This window comes from Pteropus medius, unplaced genomic scaffold, assembly GCF_902729225.1.
Source record: "Pteropus medius unplaced genomic scaffold, Ma_sr-lr_union100, whole genome shotgun sequence".
NCBI lineage: Eukaryota > Metazoa > Chordata > Mammalia > Chiroptera > Pteropodidae > Pteropus > Pteropus medius.
In genome coordinates this window covers 10,823,304-10,838,607 of record NW_024355008.1, presented here as the reverse complement: position 1 = coordinate 10,838,607, position 15,304 = coordinate 10,823,304, and the positions used below count along the sequence as shown (strand labels likewise).

General features: G+C 35.0%; 1 long non-coding RNA gene across 1 annotated transcript; it reads left to right on the top strand.

The window, feature by feature from the left end:
• Positions 1–292: 292 nt before the first annotated feature.
• Positions 293–12,211, top strand: LOC120598085 (uncharacterized). Its single transcript, XR_005651495.1, has 4 exons — positions 293–470; positions 1,088–1,148; positions 6,342–6,400; positions 11,287–12,211. It is a non-coding gene; the product is annotated as an uncharacterized LOC120598085 (long non-coding RNA).
• The last annotated feature ends 3,093 nt before the right edge of the window (positions 12,212–15,304 follow it).

Below are 15,304 nucleotides of genomic sequence, written 5' to 3'. Positions count from 1 at the left end.
CTAGCTATGAGACTTTGAGTCAGTCCCGTCACATCTCTGGACTTCAGTTTCCTGATATGTAAAATGATAATAAATAATATAATTCATGAAAGTGCTGTGATACAAAGATATCATTAATCATGTAGGAATTATTGTATTTCTGAGTTTGTAACTGTACACAAACTTCATTTCATTACTTTAATATAGGTTTTTTTCCCTCTGATTCAAGCTGGTTTTGCCCAGATAATGGCATTGTGACTCACTTGCTTTTTCCACCCTTATCTTTCCACTTCTGTATGCCTGCTCTTTTAAACATTAACCTTAGGACAGATTAACGGAGCCTCAGGTCTATAGTCATGAGGACAGTAAGTTTCGGTTTCACTAAGGATAGCATCTTAGTCTTAGGTGTGTTTCAGCTCCAGACATATTGAGGCAGAGAACCCCACAGGCTATGGGACTAAGCCTCGGGGACCAGCAGGATGGTGCTATGGGTGAGTCTAGAACCAAACACAATGATCGGTTACCTCATCCCCCTCCAATTGCCCAATTAGTAGCACCCAAAGCCCCAGTTTCCATGACTACTGATATTTTCCTAAATGATCTGTACCTCTGGGAAGTATAGTTATTGAGAGCAATAGCTTGCTTGTGTCTCCAAGACTTGCAACTCTCTAAGTAAACCTTACTTTCTTTGCTGCAAAGCATGCATGTATTTCTTCTTTGGCTCAGACTCATGCAGGCAGATGGACTTCTTTTGCTCCAATAACAGGTCTTGCATTGTTTCAGAAACAATGCTTATGCAGATTCTTTTTGTGAAATAAGGAAGTGAGTGGCAGTGAGTACAATTCTGAATAATAAAATGGTTACTATGGAACATACTCACTGAATGTACTTACAATAGCCTCCTGAAGACCCAGACTTACTTTTGCCTACTTCTATCTAGATTTTCCTACAGCCTCTTACCAATCTCTTTACTCATCTGACTTTACTCAATGACTCCAATAGATATCTGCTACTTGTAAATCCAAGTTGAGGTATAGTAAAAGAGAAAGTTATTTACACTTCAATTTCTATTGAGTTCTCTCATAATAATTTTCTATTAACATACCAGGTGAATGTGGGTGACTGATCAGAGCAAAGGAGCAAAATTTAAAAGTAGATATCTCTCTTGGGTAAGCAAAATAAAACTTTATTTACTGATATTTATTGATTGGAAATGTTTTATTATGCATATATAATTAAGTAAAACAGATATTACAGAGATGATAAAAGGGAAAAATACATATAAAATGAGATATTCTTCTACCTTTATTATTAAAACTCAGTTTTTTATTTGTTTGTTTTTCTTCCTGTGATAAGATCTTTTCAATCTTGTGATAAGGTTTAGTTGATTGGCCCTCCTTTAGGAGAGATTTTTCTGAGAGTTTACCTTCTGCCCAATTTTATTCTTTTTTCTATCACAAAATATTTCCACACATGACCTAGCAGTTTCTGTCTCAACGGCTCCTCCTTTCTTCATGTCTGACCAGTTAGAACTACTCAGTTATTGCTTCTCATCTATGTATGGAAGAGCTACCCTCTTCATTCTTTCAAAATTCTCTTTCTCTAAGAAAACTCTTATGTTAATATTTACTTCTTCAAGAACAACAAACTTAAGATGAGTATGATGCGATATATAACAATCATAGGTAGATTTCTAATTAATAAAATTGATAGAAAGTATATATATATTGCTCTAACCAGTCACCACTCTCATCTCACCTGGTGTGTGTGTGTGTGTGTATGTGTGTGTGTTTGTGTGTGTGTGTGTGTATTACTATACGTATTACTTTCTAGAGTATTGGTTCTGGTGTCATTAAAGATTCTTATCCAGAAATGCAATCTTTCCTCTTCTTTTTCAATATAGACACCACATTTAATGTGCAGAACTTTATTATTCATTATTCCTGCCCCATAACTTGGTTGAATGCATTGCTATATCAAGGGCCTCAGTTAAGAGTGTTATTATTAAACTATTAGTAATGGAGCCTCCTCATATAGTCTCCTCATGAATGAATGTTCTCGTCTGCCAAAACATGGCAGGCCCCAGTTTTTTTAAGAGATCCTAAAACTTGCTTAAAACTACCCTAACTGCTGAATTAATAACATTAATTTCTCTATTTTGTTTTCTTCTCATGTTTTTGTTGTTGTTGTATCTTTCACAGTGTTTATATTTCCTTGTAGTTTTTACAACTTTCCTCCTATGTCACATTGTTAATAAAATCAAACTACATTTCTAACTGCTCAAATAGTAGCCTGAATTAGTATGATCATAAAAAAAAAAAGTTACTTGGCTTGCTTAAATACAACCATCAATATGGTATTAAAGGCTAATACTTAGAATGATAAAAGTAACTGTGACTTAGCATATGTATGGTATTTTTATTTTTTAGTAGGCTTATGTGCTGCCTGGAAAATTACTGCTTGGCTATCGCCCATGGGAACATAGGCTATCGCCCATGGGAACATAGGCTATCACCCATGGGAACATAACATTCTAACAATAAGCTTTCTGCTTCTGTACCCCCGCTTGCACACCTGACCTGTGGGTTGACAGGTAGTGAATAAGAGAAAAATAGACCTTTGTGTTTAAGACAGAATGAGGAATGGGATTTAGGGCTTAAAAACCCTGTACTTCTACATTTCGGGGCTGCTTAATTTGGGGTCTGCATACCCCTGGCAGACCCAGCTGGCTGAATAAAGAGCGTGTTTCCTATAACTTACTGATTTCTGGTGGTCCGTGTGTCTTTCGGGGGCTGGCGGCTACAACATTTATAATCATATTTTCTTAGAGTTCAAAAAGACCCAAGTTCAATCCTCTCTCTAAAACAGGAATTCTTTCTATGTGAAAAAATAATTTTTGATTTGGAAGCAGAGAAAAATGTTGGATAAGTAGATTTTTTTCTTTTTTGAATAAAAGAAATGTGATATCTTTTGCAAATCTAAGCTAATAGTCTGAGATTAGTTTATTGCATTTGTAATCATATCTAGAAGGGTAATCAATTGAACACACTTTGGATAAAGGAACAAGTAAGGTCATATTTTTTTATTATTTACATCAAAGCCTAATAAAGCCTTTATATTGAATTGCCCTTCATAATATTAAGTTTCTCTCCTCCCCTTTGGTCACCTTCCTTGTGAGAATCCTAAATTCTCAGAGTGTTTGCACATATTCATGATATTTGCATTAAGAAAGCAACTCCCCTTGAGGCTGGAGTGTGTCAAATTGCCTCTCTAAACTCATTATTCTAGACCATGCTTTATGGCCTAAAGTGAAAGCCATTTCCAAAGAAATTCTCCCCTCACTGATGCCATCTTAGCTGCTATGCAATGATCCTGGCCATGTATTGGAGATACTCTGGGTTGGTCCTGTTTTCCTCCTGGCACTGGTTCTCACCTGGGAAATTTTGAGACACAGCTTCTCTGACTCTCTGAAGAGCACTAGGTGGCTGCGATCACTGCTGCCCCTCAAAAAGTTTGTTTCTGTGGCAAGCAAGGAAAGCGGCTACCAAAGTAACATCCTTAGACATGTTTGTGTCTTTCCACAATGCCAGGTTACTTAGTGGAACCTTCTCAGATAAATCCATTAGGTACCCATGCAGATTAACACACGACACACAGAAAGGGAAAGTACAAAGTCTTACACATCAGAGAAAAGAGATAAAAGTCCTTAGTGTCTGCAAAATGAGCTCTGTTAACTGGAGGCACAGATAGCTGTGCATTGGTCGCAAGCCAGCGGCAAAGACGGGCAGGTCAGAGTCTTTGGCTCTCAGCACACCCCTCCATGATGCTCTCAGGTTTCAAGCTGGGACATTGTCTATCTGAAGTGTTTAGCTTATATGGACTTTACAAGGTGGGATCCTTAAGCTCATTGGCTCCTGCAGAGTGGAGCTTCTCCAGAGCTGTCAGAGCTGATGTTTCTGCAGTTTGGGGAGTTTCAGTCACACCCTAACGGTGTTCCCATTATGTGTCAATTGACATTACTGTCATGGCTCCCAGGGAATACATTTTATAAAGTCCAAAAATGTTCTCAATTCTTTATGCGCTATACATTCCACTCCTTGATTCTTTGATGCTATATCACAGATGGTGAGGAGGAATCACTTATATCCTAAAATCATGCAAATAAAATACTAAAATATAATACTAAATATAATACTAAAATTTAATCATGCATTATATTTTGACCTGGCCATGAAAGGCCAGCGGTACTTATTACAAATACAAGCCATCAAACAGTGTTTCACAATCAAGTATCCAATAAGTATAACAATAAGTATATCCAATAGCAAGTATAATTAATGCAATGCTCTGAGAATGATTCCAAATAGTTGAGAAAATATTATAAAGTCCTGACTTGATCCAGTTAATAAGGTTCCAATCTGACAATGATCTTTTCCAAACAGTAGATGTGAAAGTTCTTTCAATTAATTGCCAAAAAGAAAAACATTGGTTGAGTTCAGATATAGCCTTAGTTGATAAAATATTTGTACTTAATATTGCCACTGCTTTGTGTAGATTCTTAGCTTGGGTTCCCAAGCAGTGATTTCCTTTTTAGTGAGTTTACGTAAGGAATACAATGACAGTAAATGATCTTGACTGTGTTTATCTCCTGTTTCTATATAGATCCAAGGTGTTTTTTTTTTTTTTTTTTTAATATTAGTATAATATGACTGTGGGAACTCTCTATTTCTGGTATGTATGTGGCCAACCTAAATATATTTGTAATATAGGTAGTGTAAGTAATATTTATAACATTTGTCAGTTTAATACACTCATTCTGTACAGTTCATTATTATATCCATAATAAAAGATAGTAGTATACTTGGAGCACAATATCCATTAATATTCTCCTAAGTTCAGGTTTATTTCAGGTAGGGCAAGTATCTGGGGGAGAATTTCGACTAAAAATGGTATTAAAGAGGTGTAAGTATAAAATATGTGGTCTGACCATTGGAATACCATTTCTTTTTCTAAGTAGTATCCATCTACATATAGTGGTTTTTTATTGGATGTATTATTTGATTTCTAATTACTTGTGGTATTGCCATAATATGATAGGCTAAGGGGGATTGTCTTATTAATTCAATGAGATTAATTTCACATTCTCCATTACCTTTACAACCCCATTATTTAGTGAGGTTAAGCTGTACTAGGGCTGTGTCCCATGAGTCAGATTGTCCTTTTCCGAATGTAACCAGGTTCTGAACACCATCCCAAGCCTTTACCAATAATGTTTCTCTTTCCCTATGTGATTGTCCTAGTTGCTGTTGTACAATTGTATCTCTTAACGTAAATAAGTTAGTCTTGAGTATTTCTACCTCTTGATTTATGTTATATTTGAATTCTTTGTTGTATTCTTCCATGTCTGATATGTATGTTAAAATTTGGTGTACTTGTTTTAATGTATGTGACATTTCTCTTTGTACCTTTAGCATTCCCTTATGTGCAGTATTAACTATATATCTAAAATCAAATAATTTGGTCTTGATCCCTCATATTTCTGCTTCTCGTATTCAAGCAATAATGAAGTTAGTAATTATTCCTAGTCCTGCTAATAGTTGTAACGGTTTTCTTAATGGTGTTTTATCTAGAGGTGGTAGATCAGGTAGTATTAGTGGTTTAAATGTTACTCCATAAGCTTCCAAATCTTTACATTGGCATATCACTTTAGTTACATCAACTCGTTCCTTATTAAATGTAATCTGTACTTTTCTAGGTATGGGTTGGCATATGATCCTTAAAGGGTTGGTTTAGTATGGGTTCAAATATATTAGGTTTTAAAAGTTTTGGTGCTGGCCTAATTATTCCACATATCCAGTGTGGTTTCCATTGTGCTCTCCTCATGCATATTGTGGCATTAAAATATCCTCTCTGAATTATACAAAGTCCTGTGGAACTGTTCTTAACATGGCATTCTTCCTAAGATACTTTTTTTTTTTACCTGTGAATATTGGTAACCTATTATCTATTCTAGTTACATTATGATATATAGAGTGTTGCACTGACCATGTAGTTAATGTCCATTGATCTCCTCTCTGCATTACTATATCAAAATAGTATGATCCAAATCCTGGATCTATGCTGTCAAATATTCTGGGTTCAAACTTGCTTTTAATGTTCTCCACCTTTTTATTCCTGTTCTCTGTATGGTATTTTCCTTAGGTAGGCGTATTGTACATAATCATCAGATTTATGTTGGCATATTGCCAACATCAAGGGCTTACTGTATAATTCTGGCTCTACATATTTCTTTGATTATGTTACATTGCAACTTTTGTTATGTGGTTGGAATAAAAAGTTTGAGATTTTACTCCTTTTTGTAGGTTTGGTCCTAGTACTATGGGTGATGATGCTGTAAATTCTGGATATAATCTAAATGAATGTAAGCATGTAAATATGAATCCATAATGATTGTTAAAACTAAGTATTTTGTTTTTTTCTTGTGGTTCTGTGACTAATTTTCTATGAATATTTTACCTATGGTGCATTTGATAAGCAATGTGAGATGTTTTGATTTTTAGATATTTTATATGTAGTTATTTTATATGTTATGAATGGTATCATGAAAGGTCTTTTCACCTTTTGCTTCTTGATACCTTTCCAGTGATATTCTATCAAGTAGAATTTTTGTCTATGATAATGTATTTCCTGACTAGTTTTGTCCAACATGTAATGATGTGTAGTCCTTTATCTATTAATGATATGTTCCAAAATCCCTGTATTCTTAGTATATTATTGAATGCACTTATATTAAAATGAATATTGTTATACGATAGTATGAATGTAGTTTTGCATGACCTAGCTGCCTCACATGGTTGTACAACTAGATCTTCAGTTGCTGTGGTATTTGTTGTAGTGGTCTATTTCAGTATATTATTAGTTTGTAAATTATATGTGGACACAAGATCTAGTCTTCTGCTGTAATATGTACTTCTCCCTCTGGTGTGATGTCCGTCCAATGTAATTATATGTTAAAACAAGTTAATATGGGCTCTACCTTGATATCCTGATTATTGTTCATTGTTCTTGAATTTAGTTGGGCTTCTTATAATATTTTTCCCATCATTCCTTGTGTTACATTTCCCTGTAATCCTAGCATGCATGTATAGCTGTACTGAGAACAGTGTTTCCATGTCCAGTCTGTTCTGCTTATTATCTTTCCTGTTTTGGTAAGGGTCCTACATGTGCGTGAGTGTCTGTTAATATTAGTGGTGGTTATTTTCTATTGCCAATTGAGCTCACTCGGTGCTAGTATCCCTGATTTCTTATCAAAGTATTGTTCTGGTGTTAAAGAATCCTCTAGTTTTGAGTACATTATTTTATCATGAACTGTGTATACTCCTAGGCAAAAATTTTCAAATCTTGGAAAATTAGGGAATCCTATTAGTCCGTATTCATAATATGTTATTCCCTGGTCTCCTACAGTTATATTTTTCTGGGTATCCACAGGCATAGGTATCTTATCCATTTGTGGTGCAAATTTAAATTGTAGGGCCTGATATCATTGTATAGGTGTATTTGTTATAGTGAGTGTAGTTGTGTTATCTTTGGTGCATGGGATAGCTTCCTCTTCTTCCTCATCTCCTTCTCCATTAACTTGCTCATAAACCTGATCTGGTTTATACCAGATGCTGGTTAATACCAGAATAGGTATGTTAGTTTGGTCAATGAACTATAAAATGCTGTCAGCAACTCCATATATGGTGGATTTGCTGAGGTCACATAGTGTTGTATATGCAAGATAATGGTAAGGTCCTGAATATTTTTTCTATTTTTGAAGTATTAAGCTCTATATGTTTTTCCAAAAGGCCTTCATCTAATAGTTTTGAATTAATTATAAGTGCTGATCATTGGTTAGATATGTTAGTAAATTCAGGGTTATATATACATATAAATGGTTTGGTGCATTTTGTCACGTCTATGTTGGAAATTTTCCAAGAATGGAAATTTAGTGGTCCAGAATCCTACTGGCATAAATGTTAGGCCTTCGGTGTCTTTTTTCCATAATGCCCATGTGTCATAATCTTGTGTATATAATATGTCTAATTTTAATTTAGATTCTTTAGTAGGATAATGTACTGTGCTGAATATCTGAATCTATTCTTTGACTAATTGTAAGGCCTTCTCTTGTTTTTCTTTCCACACAAAATCTCTGCCTTCCTAGTCACTAAATATATAGGCTTTAAAATTACTGTTAAGAATGGTAGAGCTGTCTCTAATATCCAAGGAGTTCAATTAGTCTTTGTGCCTCTTGTTTATTTTTAGGTGCTGAAAATTGTCGATTCTTGTCTAGTACAGTGCTGGGGATTTTCCTGCCTTCTGATGACCATGAAATGTCTAAAAATCTTGCTCGTGGGAAATGACACAGAGATGGTTGAGGCAGAATATGAACAAGGGTCATCTGGCTCCAAATCCAGAATAGCTGCATTACTCTATTATGTTCAGGCTGTTTTGTTAGGGAAACATCTGTAGCTTTTCTTTTGGGGACAGAGCATCTGGGGGCCAACAAAGAGTGCACATGCTTTCTTAGCGACAGTGGTTTCCTTCCGCTAACAATTTCAAGAATTGTTCTTCCCCTCTTTCTTTCCTATTCTCCATGAGGGTATAGAGTAGCTTATATTCACTGTGGCAGGTATTTGAGCTTTCTTGTCCTGGAGACATGCTGCTCCTCTCCTCTCACTTCCTTATGACCTCATTCAATGAGAAGTCCAAGCACAAACGAACTTATCAATGTGGATGCAGGAAACTTGCTGCTATCTGGGCAGCCTAAGTGTTGCAAAAACCAGTCCTGCTGGCTTCCACTATTGCCAAATTGGGGAAGGTTCTTTCTCAACTCACCCACTCATATGGAAGTTCTTGCTCTGTTCCAGTAACCTTTTCTCTCAATTTCCTTAGTTTTCTTTCACAATTACCCATGTCCAAATTTCTTTCCTTAGCAAGTAGGGAACTGAGGGCTTTGCTTTTAGTGAGGTTCTGAAAACTGACACTGAATTTGATAACATGAAGCTTCACAAAAGAATAGATTGTAAGGGCAGAGGGGAAACTGAAGGCAAAATCTTGGGGAAGAATCAAGTAGTCCAAATAAATAATTTAGTCAAAAAGTGTGTGGCGAGTCACGGGAGAAATGCAGCTCCAAGGCCAAGGTGAGAAGAAAGGTAAGGGCTAGCCTAGAAGTACCTAACAGACAGAGTGTGAGGAGTTTTACTGAAGTGCCCCAGATAAAGACAAGGCCCCTTTTTTAAAAGTCTGGAGGTACCATCTTTGTTCCAATTCATTTACTCTTAACTTGAGAATCTCAATTTCAAGTGGTATGAAGGAGATGGAGGTCTCAAAAGCTTCAAGCCAAGCTGGGTATTCCATAGAGAAACTTGGGGAAAATCACCCTACGCTCAGTTAAAGGACATTGGGGACATTTGAGCAAAGCCAGCAAGACTCAAAAATATGAATTTTCATTAGCCACAAATTAATATCCCAGTACTACAGGAAGAGTTCCCTATCTTCTTACCCATTCTATTTTCTACTACCTAGTGCTCAAATTCGAATTTGATACAGACCATACAACTCTTTATTCTTGTTAAATCATTTATTTTAATTTACTTTTTCTGCCAAACTTTGTTCCAACTCCTTTCCTTTTCACCTAGGAATCTCAATTTCAGTGCTCTCAAACTTCAATCAACCCCAAAGTAATTCTTTTCCAAAGTAGATTCCTGGAGAAACTACTTTGTTTTCAGAACTCTTACCATGTTTCTAAATCAGTAAACAATTAAACAACTCTATAGTAAAAGTAATTAAACAGTATAATATAAGTAATCTCATGAGACAGTAAATGATTAATGTCCAAATGTACATCAAAAACTATAAGTTAGGAGACAGAGGTTAGAAATGATTAATTTTTTTAAAAAGAAAAATATTAAAATCACATTGGGGGTGCGAAAGTCTAGTATGTAACATTTGGCTTGCTTACTTAAACAATATGTTTTGTCATATTTAGAATATAATGTATATTTGTTTTATTAAAAAAAATATGGAAGGAGTCCCCTCACCCTCATCCCCTTATATTTATTTGAAGAACTTAAAAAACAATAGGAACCAAAAGCCTAGAGAAAAAATAATGGATTTTTCTTTTTTTGTCCCCAAGTATTTACATGTCTAGTTACTGGCCAATGGAAACATAGAAACTTGTCCTGGGGAAATTTCCCAGGGGAATTGCCTTTGGAGGATGGGAAAGATTTACATAGGAGTAGAAGCGGAGAGATAGTTTATTCTAGTTAGAAAAGTGTGCATATAAGTACAAACGCAGTAATGTGAAAGGTTGTAACAGAGATTTTTGAGCCAGAGATGGGCAGAAGAGCAAACTTGAGGTGGTATGAATCTTACTTTCCTTTTAAAAGAGCTCCAAATTTAGCTGAAAAGTGTGATACATTTTTTTCCTTTTGATAAATTCTGCTTCTAATTAAGACATACTTATCAATTTACTCAACAAATATTTACAGAATGCTTCCCTTTATGTGGCAAGTGCACAGTATATGTTCTCAACAAAGTACAAAGAAACCATTTACACATAACTAATTAACATATTTTATGAGCTAAAAATTAAGACAAAAATTTGAACACAGAACTGCCCTTGAAAGAAGCAAATGGTCATTGTAAGTATAATAGGTGTATAGGTTTAGGCAAAAACAGGGAGGATCCATTTATCTCAGAGAGGCACCGAGGTGCATGAGCTTCCCCCAGAGGTGGGATTGAAAGAATCCTGACTGACCATATGGTACAAGGAATAAACTATAAGAATTATCTCACTTCAAATTAAGAACACCATCATAGAATGCTAAGTAAAACATAAGTGCCTGTCATATAACAGAAGCTCAATATATGGTTACTGAATAAATGAATAAATAATTCAAAGTCATTTTGATACATATTACAGGTATTCTGTTTCGACAGTCAATATAATGTTTCATAGCACAATAAACAAATGTCTGGTTCCCACAAAGTATTTTATTATTTCCAAAAGATATCAAGAAAAAACAAAACTTTAACAATTTAGAAAATTGGTAAATACTAAGGTTTTCCCACTAAGAATTTAAACAATGTTGGTAATTGACAATGATTTATTTCTTAAACTTTGTGAGGGTGCATTACATGTTTATTATATTACCTTTAATTCCTTATAAAGCCTTTCTTAACAAATTTGCTTAAAATAAATGAAAATAAATTTTATGAATTAGAAAACAAACAAATATTATTTTGTTCTCTGCCAATCTATAGGGTCAGATAAGGATTTGAAGCTGAACTTGAAGCTGAAGAAGAGTGAGCAGAAGAACCTCTGGAAACTGCCTTACGTGGCTGATCTGGGGGTGTTATAGAATCCCTTCTGCTGGAATTTGGAAAATTTTTACTAACCAACTTATTTCTCTGTTTTTCTATATATGATGAAGTTTTGCAAAAGTCTGAAAATATGATAAGATACATTTTTTAGAATGCTGATTAGTACCCAGGACACTAATATGACTCAACGGAAGAGTCATGGATCTACTTTAGCCTGGCTTATATCTGCTATTGAATTCAGTACTGGGAAGCCCAGGATCTGTATTATGGAAATAACCCTTTCTCAACATTTAAACCAGCTACTAATGAACTGGGTCTGAATTCCACGTCAAAGTTTCCTATAGATTGATCAGAATTTTACTTATCCTCAGTTCATTAATCTGCTGGCACCTTTGGTGGGGGGCAGGTGAGGAAGCACAGCGTTGTCTTTCAAGGAAGCAAAAACTGCTCCAGACCTAAAATGTCCCTAATTAACGATAAATTTATTAGAAATTTAAGGGATGGAGGAGTGGGCTTCATTCCAAGACTACCCAGAAGTAATTCTGGAAGAAAAATAAAGTGCCTTAACTGTCTACACTTATTTAAAATTAGACATGCAAACATACTAGAGTGTTGTTTTCTATTTAAATTTATAACAACTTAATGTGTGTTTTTTAAAATAAAATTTGTATACCTTGATACTGAAGAGTGAGAAACTGGAAGCTTTTCTGCTAAGATCAGGAAAAAAGTAAGAATAAATGTCCCCTCTCACTATTCCTTTTCAACATTATACTAAAAGTCCTAGCAAATGCAGTAAGACAAAAAATGGAAATAAAATGTATAAGACTGAGAAGGAAGAAATAAAACTATCTTTGTTCATAAATGACACAATTATCTATGTGGAATATATTATAGAATTAACAAAAAATCTCCTGTTGCTAAGAAGTAATAAGAACAAGGTTGTAGGATTCAAGATTAATATACAAAAGTCAATCATTTTTTTATATACCAATAATGAACACGTAGAATTTGAAATTAAAAACATAATACCATTTACAGTCTTACTTCCCAAAGTGAAATACTTAGGCACAAATCTAACAAAATATATACATGATCTATATGAGAAAAACCACAAAACTCTGATGAAAGAAATCAAAGAACTAAATAAATGGAAAAATATTCCAGGTTCATGGATAAGAAGACCTATTATTGTTAAATTTTAGTTCATCTCAATGCAATCTACAGATTCAATACAACCCAGTCAAAATATCAGCAAGTTATTTTGTGGATATCAACAAAGTGATTTTAAAGTTTGTATATTATTGGCAAAAGACCCAGAATAGTCAAAACAATATTGAAGGAGAAGAACAAAGCCATAGGACCAACACTACATGACTTTAAGACATTTTATAAAGCTACAGTAATCAATACAGTGTGTTACTGGCAAAAGAATAGATAAATAGACCAATTGAACAGAATAGAGAGCCTAGAAATAGACCCTTATAAATATAGTCTACTGATCTTTGGCAAAGGAACAAAGGCAATACAATAGCACAAAGGTGATCTTATCAACAAATGATGCTGAACAACAGCATATCTACATGCAAAAATTAAAATAGTAACAAATCTAGGGAGAGACCTTATATCCTTCTCAAAAATTAACTCAAAATTGATCATAAACCTAAATATAAATTGCAAGACTATAAAAGTCCGAAAAGATAACATAGGAGAAAAATATAGGTGAACTTGAGTTCACCTATATGATGATGACTTTTTTGACACAACACCAAAGGCATGATTCACTAAAGAACTTATTGATAATCTGGTCTTCATTAAAATTAAAAACTGCTCTAATAGGACAATGAAAAGACAACCCACAGACTGGGAGTAAATATTTGCAAAATGCATATCTGATATAGGCCTGTTATATAAAATATACAAAGACTCTTTAAACTCAACAATAAGAACATAAAACCCAACTGTAAAAAGACCAAAGACTCAAACAGATACCTCGTCAAAAAACACAGGTAGCAAATAAGCATCTGTATAAACAGTAATAAGATATCACCGCACACTTGTTAGAAGGGCCAAAATCCAAAACACTAATAACACCAAATGTTGCTAAGAATACTGAGTAACAGGAACTCGTATTAATTTCTGGTGGGAATGTAAAACAATCACTTTGGAAAACAGTTTGGCATTTCCTTAAATAATCCACCAACCACACTTCTTGATATTTACCCAAAGGAGTTGAAACTTATGTCCACACAAAAACTTGCACAGGAATGTTTGTAGCAGCTTTATTTATAACTGTAAGTTCAGATGATGGTTAGCATTTTTTCTAACAACAAAGTATTTTTGAATGAATGTATGTACATCATTTTTTAGACATAATGCTATTGCACACTTAATAGACCATAGGTTAGTGTAAATATAATTTTAAACAGAATTTTATATGTACTGGAAACCAAAAAATGTGTGTAATTCACTTTATTGCAACATTCTCTTTATTGTGATGGTCTGGAACTGAACTCGCAATATCTTCAAGGTATTCCTGTACCTTTGCCAAAATCCATACATGTACAATACCAAGAGTGAATCCTAATGTACAGTATGGACTTTGGGTGACAATAATGTGTCAATGTAGGTTGGTTGATTATAACAAATGCACCACTCTGGTGAAGAGTGTTGATAATAGAGAAGGCTATATAAGGGGGAACCAGGCAAGGAATATGTAGGAAACCTCATACTTTTTGCTTGACTTTTTTGTAAACTTAAAACTAAAGTCTATTTTTAAAAAACTAAAAAGTCTGTTAAAAATAGAATTAAACATTTGCAGAACTTGAAGTGCCTCTAAGAAACTTTCAGTCACGTGAAATAGTTTGAAACCCATGAAGCGAGACTTTCCTTCATTTATAGCTAATAATAACATTATCAGAAACTACAATACAGTTAACATAGATTGAGCACACACCTCTTTAGGAAGTTTACCAAATCTTTGCAAACATTATCTCATTGCAACTTTGTGAGCCAAATATTTTCTTTAACTTTACGTGCAAAGAAAGAGATGTACAGACATCAGTGAATTGCACCAGGTTACAGAGAAAATAGAAAAGATTAGTAAATAGAAAAGACAGCCTCAGTATAAGTCTCTTGTATGTCAACCTAGCACTCCTTTATTCTGGTCTCTTATTTTGTGAGATTGGGTGGACATAGGACACTCAACATGAGAAAAAAGGACTGAGTGCACAGAGTCCATCTGTACCTTTAAAAGACTGATGTGTGAACTTTCCAGAAAGCTACGTAAAAGACGGTGGTGAGATGTCTCCTGTGCAGCAAGCAGAAAGCAAGTCTGGTGCTGCCCAAGAGGGTCCCCTCTGCTCCCGGAATGAAGAAAAGCAAGAAATGAGGAGGCCGTTGAAAGAGCTTCTCTCCCTGTTCTCCATTCAGGTGTTTTCTCTGAGTGGCTATTATGTGAAGATACCATTCTGAGCATTGGAACTATAGAAGTAGACGATACAGAGAAGGTTCATATTTGAGATAAAGGAAATAGTAAATGTGAATGAAGGCCCAGATGCATGGGAGGAACAGAAAATCCATGTGGTTGAACCCTCAGGAATTTGGCAGAAGGCCCCGTAGAAGTGACTGGGCAGGAGGAGGAGTCTAAAGTAACCCGAAAGGGCCAGAGGGAGGGCAGAGATCTCTACCTGGTTGACGTTTTATTCTATCCAAACATGTGTTCTCATCATCTGCTTTAAAGGTTCCTCCCGTTCATGCCCATATATTGACCCATTGGCTAGAAGAGGAAAAAGCCTGTTGTGGTACCACCACCTGTCAGGAAACTGATTAGTTTAAAAGAGGGAAGGAAATGGAAAAAACATTTGAGCTCTGTTTCCTGAGCCACAGAGCTGGCATCAGTCTCTGCTGAAGGAAGCACAAACCAAAGCCTAATTTCTCAACTGGCACTGGCCACCAATGC